The following is a 12,389-nucleotide window of genomic DNA, read 5'->3' on the forward strand; positions in this document are numbered from 1 at the left end:
GTGTATCGCGTTCCGAGATCAGCCTGGTTATATACGGTTCCAACAGACCGGCATAATTGTGTCGATTGACGATGGTTAATCATCTCTCGCCAGTCCACATTCTATTGGACCCTATTCTACTTACCATTAGGTGCAATGGCGTCACTTTGCTGTGCACATCTAAAAAGCAACATCGGCATGAATTTTGAATAACAAAGCCCTAATAAGACCAAATAAGACTGACGCCCTCATAACAGTTTTCCCATCTAAATTTCGTCCAAATTATAACGTGTGGACGCACCGCTATAGGCTTGGACAAACAGTACGTAAATCGAAGATTATAGAAAATTGGCCCCGTTTATAGCATATCGACGACAATTTTGTTATTCAAACAGCCAAGTTTACTCAGTTGCAGTTGTTACCGGTGGAGTGCTTATGGCGGGATTGTTAACAAGTTTTTGTTCGCTACTTTGTAAATGTTCGTTAACCAGTTAATAAGTAATCGACACGTATAATATAACTTGTTATTTACCAATATCAGCTATATGAAGTCTATTTTTCAACGTACGCCTTTAGAGAATTCTAGACGGATCTGTCTAAAGCGGTCTGCATCCAGCTAGTTAGTTCCTGTGATTTTGTTATTAGTGGATGAATTTTCAGAATCAGATGCTGATGTTATTCTGAAGATTATTTTTTATCCGGAAATACTAACTTACTTCTTCTTATATCTGAACTTAGTTTTCGTTATATGTTTGTTTTCGCTTAGGTTTCAATTGCATTAATATGATTGTCTGTAAGAGATTGCCTTGAGCGATAATACTGCCAATTATATACTTCTCTGTCTTTATACACATGAAGCCTTTATCCCTGAAGGGGCAGACAGTAGTGTATCCAGGGTATTCACTCTTCTTCCGTCCCGTGATGTGATAGGTACCTATCACCATATCAAGTACACATTCGAAGCTCCGGGTATTGAGTAGAAAAACCTAATATCACGTTGCCCGACCTGGGATTCAAATCCCTAGACCTCAGAGAGGTGTCGAAGTCTTTGCTCTTGTTTTTTTAGTATTAAGCACCTATAATAATGTTTGGAGTACAATAAAGATGAAATAAACAAAATAAAAATGTTCAAGAGTTTGTTTAGGTAGGCCGCTATCGGTAATTTTTAGAAGTCAAGTAGAAGTGTTGAAGCATTTAGAGGGTTCGCAAGGACATTGTAGTCAAGGAAACTATAATGAGGTTTAACATCTAGTATCTTAAATTGTGTTATGGTATTATTTTTTCCTTAACATGACGTTCTTTTTGTTTATATCCTCTGTGTTCGTAACAGCGTATAGAAAAGACATTGACTTTTTCGAAGACAATTTCATCGCCTCCGTGGCGCAATGGTTAGCGCGTTCGGCTGTTAACCGAAAGGTTGGTGGTTCGAGCCCACCCGGGGGCGCGGGACTGTTTTGTAAACAACAAGTGAAAAGAAAAGTATATTATTCAATTCACACGCAAATAATGACGTTTTCAGTCCATTGTTATAATGTGATATGAAATATTTAGTTATTATATCAAGTGTAATTTCAAATATTTTCCATTGGTAATACTGTAATGAGTTATTTTTATGTAAAATAAGGAATTGCTTGCGAATCGATTATTATTATCACTCATTCCAGATTATAGTTCCATTTGGTCCTATTTTTAATAATAAATAGCTTTTTATTAACTAAGAATGCTCTTTTTGTGTACTATTTTAAAATCATTCAATGGTTTTTGTGAGATTTGATATAATTAACAATTTAAACGATGATGATTTTTCGATATTGCCATTGCTTTTAGAATGTTTGTCTTATTTACATTTATATATTAATACGTGTAGAGAAAACTATGTACACGCTTTTTTAATTTAGCATATTGCGCGCACATAGAAGTGTTATATTTGGCCAGATAAAAGTTCATAATATAAAAGATTGCAGAAAATGTTTATTTATGTATAATATGTGTTACTATTATTGTCAGAGGTGATAGCCTAGTTGCGTATGGAACGGACTGTCGAGTCGAATGTCCGCAGGTTCAAAACCCGACACACGTCTGACTATCTAAAAAATATTTGTGTATTCTTTGTGAATTCTCACTTGCTATAACGGTGAAGGAAAACATCGTGAGGAAACCTGCATACCTGAGGTGTTCTCTATAGGAATTTTGTGGGTGTGTGAAGTCTACCAATCCGCACTAGGGCAGCGTGGTGGACTAAGGTCTAATACCTCTCAGTAGTAGAGGAGGCCCGTGACCACATTGGGACAGTATATAATACAGGGCTGATATTATATTATTATACCTATATGTGTTACTAATATATTAAATACGACACTCAATTTCGATCACTGGATGACCGCAAGTACACAATAATACAATGAACCATAGATTTAATCTATGAAACATGAATAGAAGTCGTAATTACTAGAATTATAGAACACCGGAGCATTGTCCGCGGTAATTAAAATCTTTCACAACGTAATAACAGCCTATTTGATTGTATTATAGACGACGCCGCAACGGCCATGCCATACTTCCCATGCAGGTATTTATAGTTTACGATATGGTCAAGACTTTTTATAGCTTTGGTGACGTGAGGTTTCAAATTCGACTCCCTGTGCGGGCATAGTGATCTAAGGTTTTCTGCTGAGTATCAGTCCTGGAATTTGTGCTCAAAAGCGAAAGGTTGGCCTCCTGTTAGGTGGGACTATGGTCCATTTCTCGTATGTCAGAGTCCGGTTGGAAAGATATCACCGCCATTTCTATTTCTGCCATCGATCAACACTGGCAGGACTGTTGAGTTTCGGCTTCAAGTCATCGTAGTCGGTTTGCCTGGGAATTATTTATTTATTTATTTATTTATTTATGGACAACGAGTACAAGTTACACTATTGCTTATATTAAGGTTACACAATATAAAAAAAAAACTTAAATTCTAAGTGCACTGCTTTTGAAGGTTGTCACAGCATGCACTGGAATTATGAGACTTAACATCTTATATCGCGCTCAGTTCACACCGAATGCTCGCTCTAAACGGGGTAGGGGGGTGCTCATTTGTCGCTACCCTAGGCCAAGCTTATGTGTTTATACCTCATGGTTGCCAATTCACATTAAGGCTCATAAGGACCTTCCCTCCTCCCATTCTAAGGTTCCTTGTCCTTCCGCCACACTTCCTTCCCAGTTATTCCCTCCCAAGTTTCCTTCAGGGTCTTGCAGTCGCTGAGCTGAGACAAACTAGTATACCGATCGCAGATTTCCCTTCGTCTTGACTGCGGGGTTGAGAGAAACTAGTACACCGATCGCAGATTTCCCTTGGTCTTGACTGCGGGGTTGAGAGAAACTAGTACACCGTTCGCAGATTTCTCTTGGTCTTGACTGCGAGATCCATTGCTCAAAAAAAAAATCATCCTATATCAGGATGAAGAGCGCAGGACAATGCCACGAAGTGGTTATTAGTAAAATATTTGGATGGTCCTTTTTATGTTTAGTGGTCTCGCTTACCACCAGGCAATTGATTTACTCATCTCTAATTCATTTGTATAAATAGGGAGATATGTAAATTAACTCCGCACTTAATCCCGAAGGGGTAGGCAGAGGCACAAATTAATGCATCCTCCACGCCAAGCTTATGTTTCTTCCATGATGTGTTATTTTTTTTATTTAGGCGCTTCAAAGTGACCCTTCTGCACTTGATGGTAAGTAGATTAGGGTCCAATAGAATATCGACTGAGGAGAGATGCTTACCCTTTCGCAGTCGACTGACGATACTGAGCAGAAAACCCAATTATCACTTTACCTGACCCGGGATTCGAACCCAGGACCTCGGCGCACTGCCGTACCGCGCATGGAGTACAGTTGTAATAAATTTCTGGGCGATACCACTGCTGTTTACAGGCAAATTAATACCATACAAACTGTCACAAAATCTTAATCGTAACATATAAATGTATGAATAGTTGACGATTCCCTTTGACCGGGCAATCTGGAAACGTCCATTATAAATATTATATCGACAAACGCTATCGATTTTATTTGAAATGCTGCGAAGCAACGTGATTATTCGTATCGCTGTCAATGGTCGGCTATTGGTTTTTTAATAATACCTTATAGATACCTGTTGCTTTGTTTATTTGAAAATGGAAATGCTATTGAAACAAATCTAGAATTATATATTTAACTCGATTGAGTGATATTTTTGTTAGGTTTTTATGGGTTACGTACAATATGAGTAAGCACTTTCCCGATCTAATTCTAAAGTCGAATTGGTATCATCATCATTTCAGCTGGGAATTGTCCACTGCTGGACATAGGCCTCCTCCATTGAGCGCCACAGGGACCGGTTCTGGGCCGCCCTCATCCATGGGCGACTCTCACCAGGTCGTCGAATAAGAAAAATATTCAAACATAATATAGTGTTTATTATTGTAATGTTCTATGATACACAACATTCTTCGTTTTATTTTCTGTATATGTAACAGTTATATAAAAAAATTGTCGCAAAATTTTCATATATTCTAATGTTCCGCTCAACTTCCTTAATTTTTTCTTTCATAAGAACCTTTTCATGACTTTAATTAACACAACAAAAGATAATTAGGGACATTGTTTCATCCGTTCATGGGTTATGCGATGACCAAGGGAAATAGAGATTCATTTTTATATAATATATTGATTATAGAGCCGTTTTGATTTAAATAAGAATAATCATAACACTTAAACTGTTTACTTTATGGAAATATTGTCTAATAATATCAAAAATATAGAGCTACAAAACCTAGACCAAACGACGCAGAAAAAAATGGCGATTTCAAATATCCATATAAATCATTTTCAGTTCATTTATCGCTTTGATATGATTGCCTTTTTATTATTAGATAGATCGTGCGGGTAATTTTGCAAAAACAATATAAAAATATGCTCTCATCAGCTATAGAAGCAATTATACAATCTGGGTAAGAAGATTTCGACCATAACAGCTGATCGATAGTACCGAAGGTGACCCCTAAAAAAGCATCATTAAAAAGCCATTCCTAGAAAAATAAAAGGCCATTTTTACTTTCATTATCGCTAACATTAAGGGGGTCGATTATATAAGCAGATTAAGGCGCAGATTTCTTTCAGCCAAGAGTTACGGCCAGCGGCCCGCCCCGCGCTCGTCGCGCCCGCTCCGCGGTTATTTACGATTTTATTTCTTAAATACTGGCCTTTTTGCCGTCGTTTTAGTTTTTTTTTTACGTAATGCAACTTTTTTCAAGATGGCGGGTTGCAGTTGATTTGATATTCGATGCGTTTCGGTTTTATGGGTCTGAAAAAAGTTGTGTTCGTGTTTGTAAAAAACGTTATTGAATTAGAGTATACAAATATGAATAAAGGTTTTTATATTATTTTTTATTATCTACATATAGCTGGAATATTTTTAATGTTTTAACTTTACATTGGTCTTAAGGTGGTAGCTCAAGGTCCATTTTCATACATTTTGTTTCGGCTTTAATCTGGGTAACTAAACAAGTATTGGCAAGTAAAGAATTTAAATTCACGTCTAGTTAGTGATTAGTTCTCGCAGTTGAAAGAAAAACGTAAAAATAATTAATAATCATGGATATTTCTGCCTTTAAAATTTCGTCATATTAAATTTTAAAGGCCGAAATATCCATGATTACTAATTATTTTTACGTTTTTCTTTCAACTGCGAGAACTAATCACTAACTAGACGTGAATTTAAATTCATTACTTGCCAATACTTGTTTAGTTACCCAGATTAAAGCCGAAACAAAATGTATGAAAATGGACCTTGAGCTACCACCTTAAATTTAAAAGAAGAATAAAGACGTTCTGCCATTATAATGTCACAAAAAACGGGACTCGTAAATCAAAGTCGTTTAATTTCGATGTTTGTGATTGGTCGAGCGACCAATACGTCAGTCACGTGTTAATCTCTCAACCAATCACAATGAAACGACACGGTGTCGTGTCTTGCTTTCTTGCCACACGCTTAGCACACGGTTATGTTTTCCGTGTACCACGAAGGAAGGATTTACATACATATCTTTACCAATATAATTTTTTATTTGCATAATTTACACATTGTATTACCTCGAAATCGCTCTAAAGAATACTAGGTTTGCTCACATCATTGCGTGTTAGTCTAATAAGCGTATATAGTAATAATTTTCAATTAAAATAATACCTAATGAATACGTCATATCGCACTAATATCTAAACTCAATAATAAAAGCTAAAATTGAAATGGACCGAATGTTAATGTAGGCAAATGTACGGACATCGTATAGAGGGAATACAAGAAAGTTTTATAAAATTGTATGAATGAAAAAAAACGAGTCACACAAATATTTTGACTCAATGGTAAGCGCAAATTTTATTAGCAGACTTCACCCATACTCAAAACTTTTACAGAACTTCTCTGGTATGCAGGTTCCCTCACGATGTTTTTCTTCATTGTTAAAGAAAGCGATAATTCACAAAGTATATACACATAACTTTAGAAAAGTCAGAGGTGCGTGCCCTTGGGTTTTGAACCTGTGGACATTCGTCTCGGTAGTCCGTTCCACTCCCAACTAGGCTATCGCCGCTTTATTTATTATTATATATAATTTATTTTGAACCATGGATGTCAGAAACTGAGGGACTTTTGAGCTTATCTATTACTGGGAAAAAAACTTTGTGGATTATAAAAAAAATTGTCCAAGTGCGGGGATTAAAGCCCAAGGGTTATGAAAAAATTATACTGTTTCGAAGTAGCGAATACGTATATATTGTTAAATATTTTTGCTCGCTTGTTACGGCAAAAGTAAAGATCGTAGAGTCCTGAACTATGTGAGCTCTCCATAACAATTTTACCAAAAATCTGGTTGCAAATAAAATTGTACAGCTCTATATAATTCCAACATCAATAATGGCCACTAATGTAGGGAATAGATAACGCGACTGCCTGTCGCGCGGTCAATTTACTATTGTCAATGATATCCGCCGAATATAGAGCAGTTTTTCATTAATTTTTAAAAGCTTTTCCGTCAGACTTTGTACGGTTTAATATGCGCCATTTGTGCTGGAAAAATGATAATTATAACTGGCTGGGCTTAGTTTTTGCGGTATGTTTGGATTGATATTCGCCAGTTGCCAAAATAGAGGTGCTGTTATTTTCCTTACCTACACGTCAAAGTGACCCCATTGTACCTGATGGTAAGTGGAGTTGGGTCCGATAGAATGTCGACTGACGAGAGGTGATTTTCCTAACAGTCGTCACAATTATGCCGGCCTGGCGCAACTGGTGCACCGACTTGTCCGTCGTGTGTATTCCGTTTCATGTAAGAGAGGGCGAGCCTATCGCCAGATCCGGAACAAATTCCAGGGTGGAAAAATCCAATATCAGTGCCCGACACGGGGATCGACCCCGAGACCTGAGCACTGCCGTGGTACCGTAATACAACTACGCCACAAGGTAGTCAGTGTCGACAACAAAGCTCTTTAAACCAAAACGCATTATTTGCATACCTACTGCTGCGTTGATATAGAAATAGACATTAAGGAAATACGTTCGTAGACATCTCGCTTATATTACGAATTATATAATTATAAAACTCGTCAATGTGAAACGGAATTTGTGCTCGATATAGTGCTATCCTCGCCATCACGTATCCCTGCTCCCCGCATCATATTCCTCATTTCTGATGGTCGTGATCCCCTGAACATGGAGTAATATTTCTTTTGATTAAGTTGCGCTATCTAATCCTATCTTTAGCATTGTGGAGCGCAACATGAGGTTTGGTGCAAAGCGTAGAGCGGATTTGGTCCGACCATCTGATGGGGACACGACCTCTCAGACGTTTACTTTCGACTATGTAGACCATCAGTTGTTCGAGGTTATGTCCGTCCTTTCTGGCTATGTGGCCGAAAAACTCCAATACACCGTGCAAATAGATGGTGGAAAGCCTAGATTTGATTTTGAGATCGCGTAGAATGGACTCATTTGGTACGAAATGCAGGTAGCTCATAGGACGGAAATAAATCCAATGAATAATACATTTATCAGTCTTGTATGTAATGTCCCACTGCTGGGCAAGGACCTTCTCTACTACTGAGAGGGTTTAGGCCTTAGTCCACTACACTGGCTTAGTACAAGTAGGCAAATTTCACATAACTTAAGAGAGAATATATAATATATGCAGTCTTACTTATAAATTTGTTAAATGGTTAAGAATTGCTTAAATATCTGTCAAAAACATCACCGGTTTACTAGTTTAAACCTTATTAAGAGGCAAGATGGCGGGTTTTGTCTTGCAAGCTGATCGAGTTTTGTGTATTAACTAAGCATAGCTTTGCGAAATTTTTATAAGTAAGACTGATATAGATTACCTCACCATGTTTTTCTTCATCGTTAAAAGAAGCAACAAACAATAATATACTGTTAATATATTTCCTAATTCTCTGTCTATTATAGAGAGATGCTTTAGCCATTGTGTAATAGAATTCACGATTTTCTGTTTCTGCAGTGCATTTTATTGTCGTTTAGATGTCAACATATCGCTCCACAGGTCGTTAATGTCACTTAAAAATGCGACACATTATCACCACATTACGATTCTTTCTGTCTTGAGTGACAAACAAAAATATTTTTGCTCTAACCGAAAATAATACCGGTTTTTGTAAAAACTATGATATACGCTATGATATAAAGATAAATATATGACTTTATAATTTCTATGGAATTGATATAGTTTTTGTTTAACACAACTTTATATATAATTATGCGTTTTATGATATATTAATTTTGGTAAGTTTTATGAACGTAAGTTTAACTATGTGTGAAGTTTTAATCAAAATTTATTTAAAATTTTAATTTATTATCTACTAACAGCTGATTTCTATAAATGATCTCAATCTTAATTTTCTTTTTGATGCCAAGAATAAACCAATCAAAATAAGTAATTTGTAAGCAAATAAAAAATCTTTGTTTTAATTGGTGCATTTTCACGATAAATTTACGAAGGGATAAAGTTTGTTTATTAAAACGGCGGTAAACCCTGACTCTACCCAAACAACTCTCCACAATTTACATATATCCCACCAAAGCAACTGCAAGGCCTTCAAAAACAAAAACACCGATTATTATAAATATCAATTTATCGATGGTAAAAGGTAATAGATCTAAGCGACATTTTTTTTAGAAAAATTTTAACAAGTTTAAAAAAACATGGAAAAAATGCTGATTTTAAATATGTATGAAACTTAGTGTCGCAAAAAAAACATAAGTAATATTATACCACCAATCAAACTGCAAGGCCGTCAAAAAATACCTATCATTACAAAGATTAATACATCGACGTTTAAAAGGTTAATTGACTTAAGCGACATTATTGTTCGAAAAATTTAAACAAGTTAAAAAAACATGGGAAAATATGTTGATTTCAAATATGTATGAAGCTTAGTTTCGCAAAAAAAGACGTATCCCACCAATCAAACTGCAAGGCCGTCAAAAAAAAACTCCGATCATTACAAACATCAATTTATCGATGGTAAAACGCTAATTGATCTAAGCGACATTTTTTTTTCGAAAAACTTTTTTCTAGTTTAAAAAAAAATAGATAAAAGTGCTGATTTAAATACATGTATGAAGTTAGTGTCACAAAAAAAACATATCTCACCAAACTGCAAGGCCGTTAAAAAAAACTCCGATCATTACGAACATAATACAGTTTGCCCGGCACACGTCTGGCGTAAGCTGTACTACGACATTCTTGTTCATTTTATTTTGTGTCTGACGATGTGAACCATTTAAATAGTGCGCTAATAGAATTGTTTATAAATATCTGGCGTTTGTTTTTAGGTTATTGTATTGTACAAAGCATAGGTTAGTTGGGAGTGAAACGGGCTGCCGTGACAATGTTTCAAGGTTCGAAATCCAAGGCCACGTACCTCTGACTTTTCAAAAGTTTCGTGTATTCTTTGTGAATTATCGCTTGTTTAATGGTGAAGGAAAACGTCGTGAGGAAACCTGCATACCTGAAAAGTTCTTTATAAGTATTTTGAGGATGTGTGTAGTTTACTAATCCGCTCTAGGCCAGTGTGGTGGACTAAGGCCTAATCAGTAGTGGAGGCCCATGCCCGGCAGTGGGAGAGCATATAATATAGGACTGATATTGTATTGTATTCTTGTCACATTGTTTTGGACAGACGGCGAAGGTCTGTATTTACGTCAAATTGTAAGTTAGCTCAAACCGTGAGAATGAAATAAATGTGAGCAATGACAGGTCTTGGCTCTTGCTCTTCAAATTACGGAAGTTTTGTTCTGTATGTAATATCAAAATACCTATGTCACCTCTCACGATATGTAGAAATGAAAAATTCTATGTCCTATTGCAGTCTTTCGGGGAAATATCTGTGCTACAATGGTTCTATGATAATTTTTAAAATACAAATATCTGTGTTGTTATAACTGACTTTCTGCAATGTTCGGAACGATTTGATACATTCTGGCTCTACAAAATGCGTTTGGTTTATCGCAATTTCTATACCAGGTTTATTTTCTAGCAACGTATTAACAATATTTGAAATCTTTATTGGTCTTAAAGAGGGGTCCAAATGCAGATGTAAAATGAGGAAGATATTTTTAGGTTATAATTATAAAGAACCCTAACAAAATTACCGTAAATCATAAAATTCTGCGCGTAAGCGAGTGTACATCATCCATTATCTCTGAATATTTAATTTAGCCTGCATTGTTCAGGGCACATGACCTGCCCAAACGGCGCGACGAGCCAAAAATCCTTTACGTTCCTATTCACGCAATAAATAGACCATTATTCCGCTCGCTTTGTTGCTCCGTTGTTTTTAATTTCATTTTGTTGCGCGTAACGGAACGTAACAAAATGGCCGACCGACGGTTTCTGACGAGTCACGTGGTTTTTATTAGACGTATTGGAAATGTTTGTATTGAATTTGTTTATTGTGTGGGTGTTGTTCCCGAATGAAATTAATGGCAGACAACAATGTTTAAAAATTAATACACATTCTGTAATATTGGAAAGGAAGACAATTTATGACGCTTTCGTGTAAATTCTATTTTGTTCTAACAGAACACAGGCATTCATCACGTTTTATCCAATTATTTAGTGTAGAAAATTATTCACTTATAAATTGATTAGCTACTTCTTCCTATATTTTCACTTTGTCATTGAACCAATCTACTATTTGTAGTTGTTAACTAAGAGCATACCATGACAATTTATAAAAGTATGAACTTAGTTTAGCTGCCAAATATTATGTAATTCAATAATATGTGTATTCTTTATGAATTTATCGTTCGCTTTAACGGTGAAAGAAAACATTGTGAGGAAACCTGCACATCTGAGAAGTTCTCTATAGGAATTTCGAAGGTGTGTGAAGTCTACCAATTCGCACTTAGCCAGCGTGGTGGACTAAGGCCTAATCCCTCTCAGTAGTAGAGGAGGCCCGTGCTCAGCAGTGGGCAAGTATATAAAACAGGGCTGCTATTATTATTATATATTATTATTATTATGTAATTTTCGGATTTGTGATGTAGTGGTCGTCCTCCTTTCCAATACATACAGTAACTTCTGTACACATTTTATTAATAACAATAAGTACTCCGCGTGGTGGTCTTAGGCCTAACCCTCTTAGTAATACAGGCGAAGGGTCCATATAATCCGATTCCTACCGGCTTCCCTTTCGTAATTTGTAAAATATAATTATCATAAGACTTTGCAGACCGAATTTATGTAGTTGCGGTTGCATGCATTTGCGCACCCCGCGACCTTTGATATTAGGGAGTGAGAATCCCGAGACCGAATTTATGTAAATTATTAGTACTTTATGTCGTGACGGGTGACCTTATGGTAAAATTCACCCATCGCCACTGGTATAGGCTCGTGTCTAGCGGTGCGACAGTATACATATAACTGAAGAAATAAGAACGCAACCTCCTTGTTAATGTAAATTATTGTGAATGCAGAGGTTTCTTTAAAAAAAAACTGTACTCACTGTCTTCTTTCATGATTCAAGTCGTGTAATTTCTGATAAAAACTAACTCCGTTTATATACGATAATTTATTATTTTATCAATAAATTAAACTTGGATCATAATAAGCATTGAAATCACGCAATAATAATATCATTATAAGCTTGGATTACTAGCATAAAAGAACTGAAATAAGTATTAAGGCACAACAACGAAGGCGCAAACAATACGAATATCCATAATATTGTCACTTTTCATTGTTTAATAAACTAAAGATGGAGTTATTTACAAATAACAAAGGATTGTAAATTTACCTGGTTTACTTTGTGCTAAGGTTTAAACGTATTGTTAAGATGTTTTTAGCCGTCATTTTGTAGTTCCTGTGAACGTT

At 36.0% G+C, this 12,389-nt stretch overlaps 1 protein-coding gene and 1 non-coding gene across 2 annotated transcripts in view; both read left to right on the forward strand.

The window, feature by feature from the left end:
- LOC115440292 (titin homolog) overlaps positions 1-12,389 on the forward strand; it is a 56,964-nt gene that overhangs the window by 39,831 nt on the left and 4,744 nt on the right. The window lies entirely within an intron of this gene.
- Trnan-guu lies at positions 1,351-1,423 on the forward strand. The gene has a single exon. It is a non-coding gene; the product is annotated as a tRNA-Asn (tRNA).

The sequence above is a fragment of the Manduca sexta genome, chromosome 18, assembly GCF_014839805.1.
Source record: "Manduca sexta isolate Smith_Timp_Sample1 chromosome 18, JHU_Msex_v1.0, whole genome shotgun sequence".
Taxonomy (NCBI): domain Eukaryota; kingdom Metazoa; phylum Arthropoda; class Insecta; order Lepidoptera; family Sphingidae; genus Manduca; species Manduca sexta.